The following is a 15,348-nucleotide window of genomic DNA, read 5'->3' on the forward strand; positions in this document are numbered from 1 at the left end:
TTTATTTATCGATTTTTTTAGTTGACTTGTTTCGATGCCTTAGTGTGTGGTGATTGTATGATAACCTAGTATTGGTTGTGCGTATTCTTCTTATAAGCATCGTGAACTTATAAGATAGTGTGTTAATTCTTAATGAAGCGAAAGTGAATTTAAGGGTTTAGAACTTGCCATGCTAGCATAGGTTCATGTGTTATAGATATGCATGATTCGTGGGTAATTTTAACCATCTTACTTGCCCTATGTAATCACGATAGATAACTTGAGCATTAAACCGTTATGTAGTCAAATTCTATAGACATATAGGGTCTCAATATAATTGGTGTCTATTCAGCTTCTATCTCTTTTGTGGATGTCTGGTAGTATGGTATTCGTGCAACGAAAGTTGGCGTTTATCAGTTTCGTGTTATCTGATTAGTGTCATCACCATTACATGCTAAGGTTAAGAACAAAAAGGCTATTGAATGAAGTATCTAATGAAGTTAGAATCCCATGTCTGTCATATATATTAATTTAACCATTCTTGTTCTCTTAGTTATAATTGTTAGTTTAATTCCTAGTTATAATTAATCTCAATCTCTTAATCATCCTAGCATTGAATAATAGCCATATCATTGTTGCATAAGTGCATAAATTACAAAGTTAACCTAAACCAGTCTCTGTGGGAACAAATATGATTTATATTTTATACTACTTGTGAACGCATATACTTGCGTGAATTTTAGTGCGTGTTTAGCGACTAACAAGTTTTTGGCCCCGCTGCCGGGGAACTCGATGTTAATTTTTAGTTTATGTGTTTGTCATCAGTGGTCGTTAAAGTTCATTGACTCGGACATTGTTACTTATCTGTTTCCTTGTCTTATTTCAGGTACTCTAGCGAGCGTGTATGCATACGCGTTCGCGGTCTCGTAAGAAACTCTGGATAAAGCTGAGGAAGAAGCTGTAGTGGTTCGAAGGGATGTTTTTGAGGACGAAGAGAAGGTAGAAGAAGAAGTGAAAGTCGAGGAACCAGTTTTAGTAGTGATGGGAGATCAAGTAGAAATTCCTAAGGTTTTGATGGACTATTATCAGCCTAAGATCAATGATATGCAGTCAAGCATCATCAGGCCAACCATCTCGGCTAACGCTTTTGAGATCAAGTCAAGCACGATTCAGATGATACATAACTCAGTTCAGTTTGGGGGTTCTCCTACAGAAGACCCCAACATGCACATCAGGGATGTCATCGAGATCTGCGATACTTTCAAGTTCAATGGTGTGACTAAAGATGCTATCAAGCTACGACTCTTCCCATTCTCTCTGAGGGATAAAGCAAAGTGCTGGTTACATTCTCTACCACCAGGGTCTATCACCACATGGGAAGCTCTTGCTCAAAAATTTCTCACTAAATTCTTCCCTATGGCGAAGTCTGCTACAATCAGGAATCCTCTTACTCAGTTTGCTCAGCAAACTGGAGAATCTCTGTGTGAGGCTTGGGATGGATATAGGGAGATGCTAAGGAAGTGCCCACACCATGGCATACCTGATTGGATGATTATAAACTGTTTTTATAATGGATTGGGTGCTACTTCTAGACCCATGTTCGATATAGCATTAGGAGGAGCCTTGTGGGCTAAGAGCTACAATGAAGCTTATAAATTAATTGAACTGATGGATGCTAATGAATACCATAATCCTTCCTAGAGACCCATGTTCGTGAGCAAATTTCAGTGATCACAATAACCTGTTCTAGCTGCCTATCATCCTAACAACCGCAATCATCATAATTTCAGCTGGAGCAACGCTCAGAATGCAGTTCAACAGCCTTATCAGCAGTACCCAGCTAAGCAGTACAACCCCCTTGGTTTTCAGCTACCGCAATATGCACCAAGATACCAACTTTAGTTGCAACAAGCTAATGAAAAATCTGAATTAGAGGAGTTGAAGCTCATGTGCAAAAGCCAAGTTATTTCTATCAAAACCTTGGAAAATCAAATTAGGAAAATTGCCAATGCCTTCTAAATCGTCAACCAGGTACACTACCTAGTGACACTGAAGTACGAGGAAAAAGGGAAGCTAAGGAGCAGGTGAAGGCAATCACCTTGAGGTCAGGGAAGGTTGTGAATCCCGAACAAACTCAAGTTTCGAATGAAGAAGCTGGGGCTGAAGAAGAAGTAGAGCAGCATGAAGTAGAAGTGGAACCAAGGAAGATTACTGTTGACCATACTCCTCCTGAGGGTAATACAGGTGAGAAACAGATCTATCCTCCACCGCCTTTTCCTAAGCAACTGCAGAAGAAAAAGCTGGATAAGCAATTTGAGAAGCTTCTGGAGGTGTTCAAGAAACTTCATATCAACATACCTTTCGCTAAGGCTCTTGAGAAGGTGCCTAGTTACGCAAAGTTTATGAAAAGTATTCTCTCTCAGAAAGTGAAGCCAGATGATTTAAAGACTATCGTTCTCACAGAGGGATGCAGTGTTGTGCTGCAACAAAAGTTGACTCTGAAGCTTAAAGATCCTTGAAGCTTCACTATTCCGTGTACTATTGGAAAAGTGTCTTTCAGTAGATGTTTATGTGACTTGGGAGCTAGCATCAATCTGATTCCTTTGTCAATCTTCAAGAAGCTGAACTTGCCTGATCCAAAACCGACTTATATGACTTTGCAGTTGGCCAATCATTCTATTATATATCCTCGAGGTATTATGGAAGATGTCTTAGTCAAGGTTGATAAACTCATCTTCCCTGCTCATTTTGTAAATCTTGATTTCGAGGAGGATAAGAAGATATCTATAATCTTGGGAAGACCCTTCTTGGTGACTGGCCGTACCTTGATAGATGTACAGAAGGGTGAAATTTCCTACGGAAAATGAGGAGTGCTTAAAGGTAGAGTTGGTCGATTATGTGGTCACTTCAGAACTTGATCAACTGCTAAGGTCTGATGCCTTAGAAAAGGCCTTTATGGGAATTTAGATAGTGAAGATGATGAAGGGGAGGAACAATTGCAATATCTGAATACTTCTCCCTGGAAGAGGAAGACTGATATGCCTTTTGAATCTCATGGAATGGAAGAGTTGAACAAAGCTCCTAAACACCTCAAGCCATCTAATAAGGAAGCTCCCACTCTTAAGCTTAAGCTTTTACCTGAACATTTGAGGTATGCGTTTTTAGGTGATGCATCTACTTTGCCTGTTATTATTGCATATGACCTTTCAGGTAGCGACGAGGAGAAGCTTTTGAGAATTTTTAGAGAGTTTAAATCGGTAATTGGATGGACTATAGCAGATATTAAGGGAATCAACCCTTCTTATTGCATGCATAAAATTCTGCTAGAGGAAGGTAGTAAGCCTACGGTTGAGCAGCAAAGAAGACTTAATCCGATCATGAAGGAAGTAGTGAAGAAGGAAATTCTTAAGTGATGTAAAGATTATTTATCCCATTTCTGACAGTTCTTGGGTGAGTCTAGTTCAGCGTGTACCGAAGAAAGGAGGTATCACAGTTGTTGCTAATGAGAAGAATGAGCTCATTCCTACTCGAATAGTCACGGGATGGAGAGTTTGTATGGACTACAGGTAGCTGAACAAGGACACTATGAAGGATCACTTCCCTCTGCCTTTGATTGACCAATGCTTGACAGATTGGCTGGTCACGAATACTACTGTCTTCTGGATGGCTATTCGGGTTATAATCATATTTGTATCGCTCTAGAAGATCAAAAGAAGACTACCTTCACTTGTCCATTTGGTACATTCGCCTTCAGATGAGTTTCTTTTGGTCTGTATGGTAACGCCCTCCAAACCCGGGGTATAAGTCTGGGGGTTACTAGCTAATCACCAAACCTGTACAATCTGATTAACAAATAATAAAAAAAAAGAATCTAAACCCCTTTAACACTAACCAGGATCTTTTTAGGTTGAAGTATGAATACAAGAACCCATAACTACTTTATTACAAACCAACCCATTGTCTAACCAGTTTTAAATTAATTTCATCTTTTATTCAAACACACACACTAACTATCTACACTCCACATGTTCGAGCAACTCAAAGCTTTCTTCCTGGATTGGGATCAACACCTTGGGTATGAGAGGATCCCGAGGCTTGACCCACTTCTTTACCACTCGAGTCCTGATGGGTTTCATATTCCTTCTTAACTGAAAACAATAAGGTGAATAACAACAAAAAGGGGTGAGCAAAAGATTGCTCAACAAGTCCGCAAAATATAAACATTGTTAAAGCAACTTAAATGAATCCGTAACCCAGGTATATCTGCAAAGATATAACCCCACGAGAATAGAAAGAAGGCCATTATTGGCGAATAAAAATGAACTAAACTGGACACAAGTTCGCATTTATACCCTGCTGATCAGCCAGGATACAGTGCAGATCTATATCCCACTATATAGATCCCGTCAGGCACCCAGGTACTACGGCCCATCTCAAGGATCCGGTTATGTCCCGGTCCTTAGGATTAAGTAAAATTAATCCCCAAAGTGTCATTATCCAGTCCATGGAATAGCAACCGGAACAATCGATATGCTTTGACATATTCTAATCACCAGAATATATCAATAATTGTGAGTAACAATAGGAGTATGAATAATGAATTCAAATGAAAAGGAGAAATCAAGAATCGAAATAAAATATGAACAAGAATCAAAAGAGTGCAAGCGTAATAAGAATCTGAAGAAATATCACTATTCTGAAAGTAGAATAGGGGAAAAACTTGCCTTTTGCGCGAATCACTGTAATTAAGTCACCTTCGTCTATCACCTACTCAACCTGCCTTGCTGGCTTAGCTTCTGTTAGAAAAATAAACTGGTTTAGTCATTTCGTACTTCAATTGCATCTTGAATCGACTTCACATCATTTCTATTACCTACCCATGCGCTTATGACTGACTTGTATATTATATATTAGCAAGTAAGACTCGATTAACCACATAATACACATAAGCACATAGGCACATAATCAGTTTTATAGTTAAAATAATTTTTAGAATCAAAATCGACTCGCTAATCACTCAACTCATCATTATCTGACTCGTTTTCTATTTTCGGAATTTTTCGGACTCGTCTCGGCACGCAATTCGACTGATAACCAAACAAGTAACAAAGTCAACAAAGTAACAAAGGGCTTTCGTTTCACTCGAATTGGACTAACGGTCAAATTAATATCGATTAAACACTGATAATTCAATTTATTATCCAGTCTAATTAATTATTACAAATTTTTAACCCTAAAATAATTTTTAAATAATTATTAAAGAAAAAATCAGAATTAAAAATAATTTTTCTATAATTTTTGGAATTAAAATAAATTTATTATGATTTATTGAAAATTATTTGATTAATTATCAAAATAATTAATCATTTTTAAATAAATAATAAATAATTAATAATTAATAAATAATTGAGAAAATAATTAAATCTGATTTATTTTTTAAAAAAATATTTCAGAATTATTTATAATATAAATCAATTAATTAAATAATTAATTAATTAATTTATAAAATAAATAAAACTTATTTTATAATTAAAATAAAATAAAATAGAAATAAATTTAATTCCCACAGACATCTGTCAGAAAATCATCCCTGACAGAAATGGATCAAAACCGAGTTTAAAAACCGTGATGAAATCGGGATTATCAGGAACAATCCGGGTCGGGACGAACTTGTCGCAAAATTTCCAGAATCCGGCGAGTTCCCCGGACTCCGGCCATGTTCCGATAAGCCTCAAATCTTCACCGTTTGAGGTGATTTTTGAGGGGTTTCCATTGCAAATCATACCAACAATTCAGTCCAACCATCTGTTCAACAAAATCATCCCAACAACAATTTCTCCGGCCAAAATCTATTGAACACCGGCCAAACTCCGGCCAAAAATCCCATCTTTCGATTTTGTACATCAAAACTTATGTTCTATAGTTCAAATCAAAGCCTATGAACTGTATAATCGAACCCCTAACATCACAAAAACCAAAGATTCACAGAAAATATAGAGTTATGATTTGAAAATCGAACATAAACCCTAGAAATCGAATTCATCGATTCAAGTATCGTTTGTCCAATTAATTAGTACCAATCGATTGCTTGCAACACAGAGAGACTATATCAGCCATCAAAATCATTCCACAACCCCTAGAACTAAAAACCTCAAATCGCAGTTATGAACCCTAGAATCGAAATAAAAAATATACTGATTTAAACATGAAATTGATGATACAAACCGAAAGAACAACTCAAGAGCTTCGTTTTGAGTACTTACATGACTGTAATCGATGCCGAAAATTGATCGAAATCAGTGCTCGAATTCTTGACCCGAATTGCAAACCCTAACCGACTGTAGAGAATTTTGTATATTTTTCTGATTTTTAATTAATAAATAATAATAATTAAATAGAAATTAGGCTATTTATAGTAGCAAAATTAATACTCCTAATTAAAATTAAGGCCCTAATTCCACACCTTTTAAAATTAATAAGCCCATAATTTTATAATTTTTGAGTATTAAAATTTAATTTATAAATATTTTGTATATACAATATATATGCCAAAATTTCCCAAAAATTGTGAATAATATAAAAATACAAAGAAATGGTGTAAATAAAAGTCCTATAATTTTATAAAAATAAAAATGTGATTTTTGTGGGGTTTTTAACACCCAATGGGGCTCGAAAAAGTCATTTTTCGCAAAACCGGAAAATTTATAAAATGCCTAGATGTTCAGAATAATGCGATGGTAAAAGCCGTTTGATGAAAAATAAGGCCCATTATTTTATTTGAAATACCTTCTTTAAAATCATGGTTCGGGTCGTAAAACGTTTGAAATGAAAGCTATGAATGCAAAATAAAATATCTGAATAATATCTTAAAAATACCGGAACGACACATAATGCACGTAACACATAGTAATTAGGGTTTGACATATAATTCCACGTAAATAACACATTAACACACATAACTTATTATAAATATGATATAATACAGACGTAAATTTCCATACGTTACATCATTCCCCCCTTAATAGGATTCTGTCCTCAGAATCTCACTATGAAAACAAATGAGGATATTTCTCTAACATTTCACTCTCAAGTTCCCGGGTTGATTCTTCAACCATAGGGTTTCTCCACAAAACTCGCACTAAAGATACAGACTTATTTCTCAACACTTTCTCTCGCCGATCTAAAATTCTTATCGGTTGTTCTACAAAAGACAAATTAGGTTGGATATCTACCGGTTCATACTCGATTACATGCCTAGAATCAGGATTATATCGCTTAAGCATCGACACGTGAAACACATTGTGAATATGTTGTGTATGAGGCGGTAAGGCTAATTCGTACGCAACTTTTCCCACTTTCTTCAAAATTTCAAACGGTCCGACGTATCGTGGAATTTTCCTTTGTTGTGAAATCTGCTCAATCCTTTCCATGGAGATATTTTGAGTAACACGTGCTCTCCTTCCTGGTAGTCCATATCCTTCCTTGCTTGGTCTGCATATTTGCGTTTCTTATTTTGTGCTGCATCCAATCATTTTTGGATGAGTTCTATCTTTTCTTTAGTCTGTTGGATTAATTCTGGACCCAAAATCTTACGTTCTCCAACTTCATCCCAATATACTGGTGATCTGCATTTTCTTCTATATAACGCTTCGTACGGTGGCATTCCAATGCTTGCTTGATAGCTGTTGTTGTAAGAAAATTCAACCAAAGGTAAATGTTCATCCCAACCGCCTTCGAAATCAATCGCACAAATTCGTAGCATGTCTTCAATTATTTGGATAGTTCTTTCACTTTGCCCATCGGTTTGCAGATGATAAGCGGTACTCATGTTTAGTTTAGTTCCAAGACATTCTTTAAATTGTCTCCAAAATCTTGAATTGAAACGGGGATCTCGATCAGACACGATAGATATTGGAACTCCATGTCGCATCATAATTTCCTTGAGATACAAGTGCACTAGCTTGTATAGTGAAAATCTTTCATTAATCGGTAGAAATTGTGCCGACTTCGTTAGTCTGTCAATGATTACCCATATCACATCATGACTGGCTTTAGTCCTTGGTAGTCCTACCACAAAATCCATCACTAAATGTTCCCATTTCCATTATGGAATATCTAATGGTTACAGTAATCCGCTCGGATGTTGATGTTCCGCTTTAACTCGCTAGCATGTGCAACATTTACTTACCCATTCTGCTATCTCCTTCTTCATATTCGGCCGCCAAAAGTTTTCTTTCAGATCGCTGTACATTTTTGTACTTTCTGGATGAATGGAATACTTCAAACTGTGCGTATCCCGTAATATTTCTTCTTTCAGTTCTGCTATGTTAGGGATCCAGATTCTTGATGCAAAGCGTAGAATTCCTTCATTATCCTTCTGAGTTGTGATTTCTTCTCTAGTTAAGTCATCATCTTGACTCATCACTTCTTCTTGACAGCTGCGAATCTTCTCTAGCAACTCCGGTTGAAAAGTCATAGCATAGATAGCTTCAGTAGATTCATTGGGAATACGAATTTCAATTTCCAACTTGTCAAATTCCTTGGCTAATTCTTTGCATGAAGTTAACAAATTCAATCTTTCTTTCCTGCTCAGCTCATCTGCCACAACATTTGATTTTCCTGGATGATAACTGATCGTAACATCGTAATCTTTAATCAATTCCAACCATCGACGTTGTCTCATGTTTAGTTCCTTCTGCGTAAAGATATACTTCAGACTTTTATGATCCGTGTAGATTTCGCATTTCTCACCGTAGAGATAGTGTCTCCAAAGTTTCAACGCAAATACGATCGCTGCTAATTCCAGGTCATGCATAGGATATTTCTGTTCATGAGGTTTGAGTTTTCTCGAAGCATATGCAATGACGTTACCGTGCTGCATCAGTACATATCCTAATCCGCGATATGAAGCATCGCTGTAAATGACAAAATTTCCATTCTCGTCTGGTAATACAAGTACCGGTGCGGTTACTAACCGATTCTTCAGCTCTTGGAAACTTTCTTCACATTTGTCATCCCATACAAACTTTTCACTTTTTCGAGTTAACTTGGTCAACGGCGTTGCTATTTTCATGTAATCTTTAACAAATCTTCTATAATATCCTTCCAATCCTAAGAAACTTCGAACTTCTGTCGGTGCCTTTGGTCTTTCCCAATTTAACACAGCTTCAATCTTCACTGGATCGACTTGGATGTCTTCTCTACTGATGATGTGCCCTAGAAATCTCTACTGATAATGTGCCCTAGAAAGTATACTTCCTTCAACCAAAATTCACATTTTGAGAATTTCACGTACAATTGCTCTTTCCTTAGAATTTCCAAAGCAATCCTCAAGTGCTCAACATGCTCTTCTTCCATTTTTGAGTAAATCAAGATGTCATCAATAAATACGATCACGAATTTATCCAAGTATTTCTTGAATACCCTGTTCATCAGATGCATGAATGCTGCTGGCGCGTTAGTCAAACTGAATGCCATTACGAGAAACTCGTATTGTCCATATCTCGTATGGAACACAGTCTTTGGAATATCTTCAGCTTTAATCTTTAATTAATGATAGCCCGATCACAAATCTATCTTCGAAAACCATGCGGCTCCTTTTAGCTGATTGAACAAATCGTCGATTCTCGGTAAAGGATACTTATTCTTGATAGTGAGCTTGTTCAATTCCCGATAGTCAATGCATAGTCGCATGCTGCCATCTTTTTTCTTCACGAACAATACCAGTGCACCCCATGGGGATACACTAGGTCTTATGATGCCTCGGTCTAGAAGATCTTGCAATTGCATTGACAATTCCTTCATCTCAACTGGAGCCATTCGATATGGAGCTTTCGAAACTGGTTCTGTACCTGGTGCTAGATCAATCGTGAACTCAATTTCTCGATCTGGTGGTAACCCTAGAAGGTCGTCTGGAAAGACGTCGTTGCATTTTCTGTAGTTTGTAATTTGACTTTCTTATTCGCGCAATCAATCTGAGCATTATGACAAGCTAACCAATCCATTCCCAAAATGACGTCAAACTCTCCTAACTTAAAAGAAATCAAGTCTACGGAAAAATGATGTCTACCTATTTCTATATCGCACGCAGGACATACTCGATCTACTGGAACTTGGTCGTCATTCGCTAATTTTATAATTAACGTCTCGCCCAACCATTCGATTACACAATGTAACTTATCAAGAAATTCTTCAGAAATAAATGAACGGGTAGCTCCAAAATCAATTAATACTTTTGAATCTACGGAATTCACCAAAAGCGTACCTGCAATTACACTAGGACTCTGTACTGCTTCTTTCATTGTCATGTTGAAAGTTCTTGCTCTAGATTGATTAGGCGGCGGTGGAGGAGGTAATGCCAACATTTTCAGAATACTAGCTGCTATTGCTGGTCCTTTGCAATTCCTAGCAATATGCCCTTTCTTTCCATACTAGTAGCAAGTAATTTCTGCTGTTTTTCCTATTGGACATTCGTTAGAATAGTGCCCTTTCTACTTGCATTTGAAACATGTCACAACCACTTTGATACATACGCCGGTGTGCTTGCGTCCACAGGTTCTGCAGTACGACACTGGGACTCCGACAATTCCCTGCTGTTTGGGGGCTTGGAAATGATTATCTATTTTCTGGGTAGCTTGTCCTATCCTTTTGAAATTCAAATTTGTTCGGGCTTGAAATCCCGGCTTCCTGTTGGAGCGGTCTTAGAAACTTCCCTGTCCTCTATCCTTTTGAGATCTTTCACTTTCCCTTCAATAATCAAAGCTTTTTGGACTACGGCGGTATACGTCATTAATTTAAAACTGCAACTTGTCCACGGGTCCACGGTCGTAACCCTTCTTGAAACCTTTGAACTCGTTTCTCTTTAGTATCCACTTGTTCTGAAACAAACCTAGCCAATTCAGTAAATTTAGTTTCATACTCTGTCACAGACATACTTCCCTGCTTTAGTTCCAAAAACTTTATCTGCATTTGATTTCTCACATAGCGAGGAAAATGTTTTTCTAAGAACAGCTCTTTAAATCTATCCCATGCAATAACATCTTAACCCTCCAAAGCCTTTTTAGATTCCCACTAATAAATTGTTTTTCCTTTCAATAGATAACTAGCAAAGTCAGTCTTCTGGTCTTCACCTACCTTTACTAGTGCAAATGCTTTCTCTATTTCTTTCAACCAAGTGGTAGCCTTAATAAGATCAGTTGTCCCATCAAATTCTGGAGGTTTAACCGACTGAAATTGCTTGAAAGTAACAATAGGTATAGCTGGTGGAATTTTGGGCTTAGGACGAAGTGGCTGTTTTAACATTTGCTGTTGAATCTGCTGCTGTTGTTGCTGCATTTGTTGTTGCATCATTATCATCTATTGTTACATCAGATGGAACATTTGGTTCATGGTATCATTGGTCTGTTCTCCGGAATTGCTGTTGGAAGTCTCAGTTCTAGTCTTTCTCTTTGGTGCCATTTTCTGATAATAAATAAGTGATGTTTCTTTAACAGTTTAATAAACACTTGACAGTAGGTAAGAAAACAAGTTATCCTATATTAATAAAATTTAGATAATGGTTTAAAGAAAGAAAACAGTTGTTTAATATAAAAACAGGAAATGTAAGCAGTTAAATAAAATGTTTGTTCTCTTTTTTTCTCTTTTTTCTGACAGAATTTAAAATACGAAAAGCTATAAAACAATAAATTAAAGGTAAACAGTGTAAAACTGTAAAGACTGAAATTTAAATAAAATAAATTTGAAAAAGTTTATTTTATATATGACACCAGCCTCAGGTTTAAATGCTTGGTACAAAAAGTCTCGCTCTGCTGGTCATCACCGTGGCTATAAGTCACACTAACTACTATCAGCCAAACTACTACTACAAGTCAAACTACTATTACACACATACACACTACTCACTATGTCATACTAGGCTGCATCTATATACATCTATCCTCTGAAGTCAATGTCTCAGAACCCTGGCAGAATACGCCTCAGCTCCTCCCAAAGTCTGTGCCAAACGGAATATCCTGTAGAACTCCGCGAAAGAAGGCGGTCCCTCACGGGTCAAATCATCCAACTCCCAAGTAGCACTCATCAAAACTAACTGTAACCTCTGCCTCATAAAGTAATCTGGTTGTAGGGAAGCTAACGGTACTCTGTCTCTCTAGTGAAATAAATGCATAATCTCCCTGTACTGAGCTCTCCAATACTCCACATCATCTCTCCTAACCCTGTACTCATGGTATGGTACCATATACGGCTGTGCCACCTGACCCACTGACTCCTGTGACGGAACCCTCGGTATACCTTCACCCTGCTGTGGTAACCCCAACTATAAATCCACATCATGCTCTCCCATCCCCTCGACTGGAATCATCTGAAATACGTCTGGCTCTGGGGCATGCACTGGTATAGGAGGCAACACTGGTGGTGATGGTAGCTCTGGCTCAATCTCCGGTATAAACTGATGCTCTAGTGGCAGTGGAATCATCGGCTCAAAAAATTCAAATGGATCAAACATCTCTATAGGGTCATGGACTATCCCTTGTACTGGAGGTACTGGCTCCTGTGGCAATGGTGGTGGAGGTGGTAGAAGAGGAAACATGTACTCAGATACTGGAGGTATAACTGGTGCTACTGGCCCGGTGACTGTCCTCTCAGAAGAAGCCGAATAACCTGACGACGCCATCGGATAATATACCAAAAAAAAGAAGAGAGGTCACTAACAATCCTAAAACTTGTACTTTCCTATTCTAGTTTGATCTAAATCCTAACTCCACTCCTCATATTTGATTATTCCTATCCTATGTGATCTTCTTATCTTATCTTAACCCTAATGTTCTTATTTTTAGGGACCAAACCTACAGCTCTGATGCCAAACCTGTAACGCCCTCCAGACCCGGGGTATAAGTCTGGGGGTTGCTAGCTAATCACCAAACTTGTACAATCTGATTAACAAATAATAAAGAAATGAATCTAAACCCCTTTAACACTAACCAGGATCTTTTTAGGTTGAAGTATGAAAACAAGAACCACTAACTACTTTATTACAAACCAAATTCAAAATCTTATCAACTCTCTTTATTACAAACCATTGTCTAACCAGTTTTAAATTAATTTCATCTTTTATTCAAACACACACACTAAATATCTACACTCCACCTGTTCGGGCAACTCAAAGCTTTCTTCCTGGATTGGGATCAACACCTTGGGTATGAGAGGATCCCGAGGCTTGATCTGTTTGTTTACCACTCGAGTCCTGATGGGTTTCATATTCCTTCTTAACTAAAAATAATAAGGTGAATAACAACAAAAAGGGGTGAGCCAAAAATTGCTCAACAAGTACGCAAAATATAAATAGTGTTAAAGCAACTTAAATGAATCCGTAACCCGGGTATATCTGCAAAGATATAACCCCGCGAGAATAGAATGAAGGCCATTAATGGAGAATACAAACGAACTAAACTTGACACAAGTTCGCATCTATACCCTGCTGATCAGCCAAGATACAGTGCAGATCTATATCCCTCTATATAGATCCCGTCGGGCACCCAGGCACCACGGCCCATCTCAAGGATCCGGTCATGTCCGGGTCCTTAGGATTAAGTAAAATTAATCCCCAAAGTATCATTATCCAGTCCATGGAATAGCAACCAGAATAATTGGTATGCTTTGACATATTCTAATCACCAGAATATATCAATAATTGTGAGTAACAATAGGAGTGTGAACAATGAATTCAAATGAAAAGGAGAAATCAAGAATCGAAATAAAATATGAACAAGAATCAAAAGAGTGCAAGCATAATAAGAATCTAAAGAAATATCACTATTCTGAAAGTAGAATAGGGGAAAAACTTGCCTTCTGCACGACTCACTGTAATTAAGTCACCTTTGTCTATCACCTACTCAACCTGCCTTTCTGACTTAGCTTCTGTTAGAAAAATAGACTGGTTTAGTCATTTCGTACTTCAATTGCATCTTGAATCGACTTCACATCATTCCTATTACCTACCCATGCGCTTATGACTGACTCATATATTATATATTAGCAAGTAAGACTCGATTAACCACATAATACACATAAGCACATGGGCACATAATCATTTTTATAGTTAAAATAATTTTTAAAATCAAAATCGACTCGCTGATCGCTCAACTAATCATTATCTAACTCGTTTTCTATCTTTCGGAATTTTTCGGACTCGTCTTGGCACACAATTCGACTAATAACCAAACAAGTAACAAAGTCAACTAATTTCTAGAAGAAATTAGGCTCTAATATAATTTTTAATGAAAAGAATTTATTTTTCTGAGTCAAAGGGCTTTCGTTTCGCTCGAATCGGACTAACGGTCAAATTAATATCGATTAAACACTAATAATTCAATTTAGTATCCAGTATAATTAATTATTACAAATTTTTAACCCTAAAATAATTTTTAATTAATTATTTAAGAAAAAATCTGAATTAAAAATGATTTTTCTATAATTTTTTGGAATTAAAATGAATTTTTTATAATTTATTAAAAATTATTTGATTAATTATCAAAATAATTAATCATTTTTAAATAAATAATTAATAATTAATAAATAATTGAGAAAATAATTAAATCTGACTTTTTTAGAAAATATTTCAGAACTATTTATAATATAAATCAATTAATTAAATAATTAATTTATTTATTTATAAAATAAATAAATCTGATTTTATAATTAAAATAAAATAAAAATAAATTTAATCCCCTGAAACATCTGTCAGAAAATCATCCCTGACAGAAATGGATCAAAACCAGGTTGAAATCGGGTTATCAGGAACAATCCGGGTCGGGACGAACTGGCCGGAAAATTTCCACAATCCGGCGAGTTCCCCGGGCTCCGGCCATGTTCCGATAAGCCTTAAATCTTCACCGTTTGAGGTGATTTTTGAGGGGTTTCCATTTCAAATCATACCAACAATTCAGTCCAACCATCTGTTCAACAAAATCATCCTAGAAACAATTTCTTCGTCCAAAATCAATTGAACACCGGCCAAACTCCGGCCAAAAATCCCATCTTTCGATTCTTTACATTAAAACTTATGTTCTATAGTTCAAATCAAAGCCTATGAACTGTATAATCGAACCCCTAACATCACAAGAACCAAAGATTCACAGAAATTACAGAGTTATGATTTGAAAATCGAACATCAACCCTAGAAATCGAATTCATCGATTCAAGTATCGTTTGTTCAATTATTAGTACCAATCGATTGCTTGCAACACAAAGAGACTATATCAGCCAACAAAATCATTCCACAACCCCTAGAACTAAAAACCCCAAATCGCAGTTATGAACCCTAGAATCGATATAAAAAATATACTGATTTAAACATGAAATTGATGATAC

General features: G+C 36.7%; 1 non-coding gene across 1 annotated transcript; it reads right to left on the minus strand.

Moving 5' to 3' along the window:
- Positions 1 to 1,410: 1,410 nt before the first annotated feature.
- On the minus strand, positions 1,411 to 1,517 carry LOC141676152 (small nucleolar RNA R71). The gene has a single exon (XR_012556758.1). It is a non-coding gene; the product is annotated as a small nucleolar RNA R71 (small nucleolar RNA).
- Between the last annotated feature and the right edge of the window lie 13,831 nt (positions 1,518 to 15,348).

The sequence above is a fragment of the Apium graveolens genome, chromosome 7, assembly GCF_009905375.1.
Source record: "Apium graveolens cultivar Ventura chromosome 7, ASM990537v1, whole genome shotgun sequence".
NCBI lineage: Eukaryota > Viridiplantae > Streptophyta > Magnoliopsida > Apiales > Apiaceae > Apium > Apium graveolens.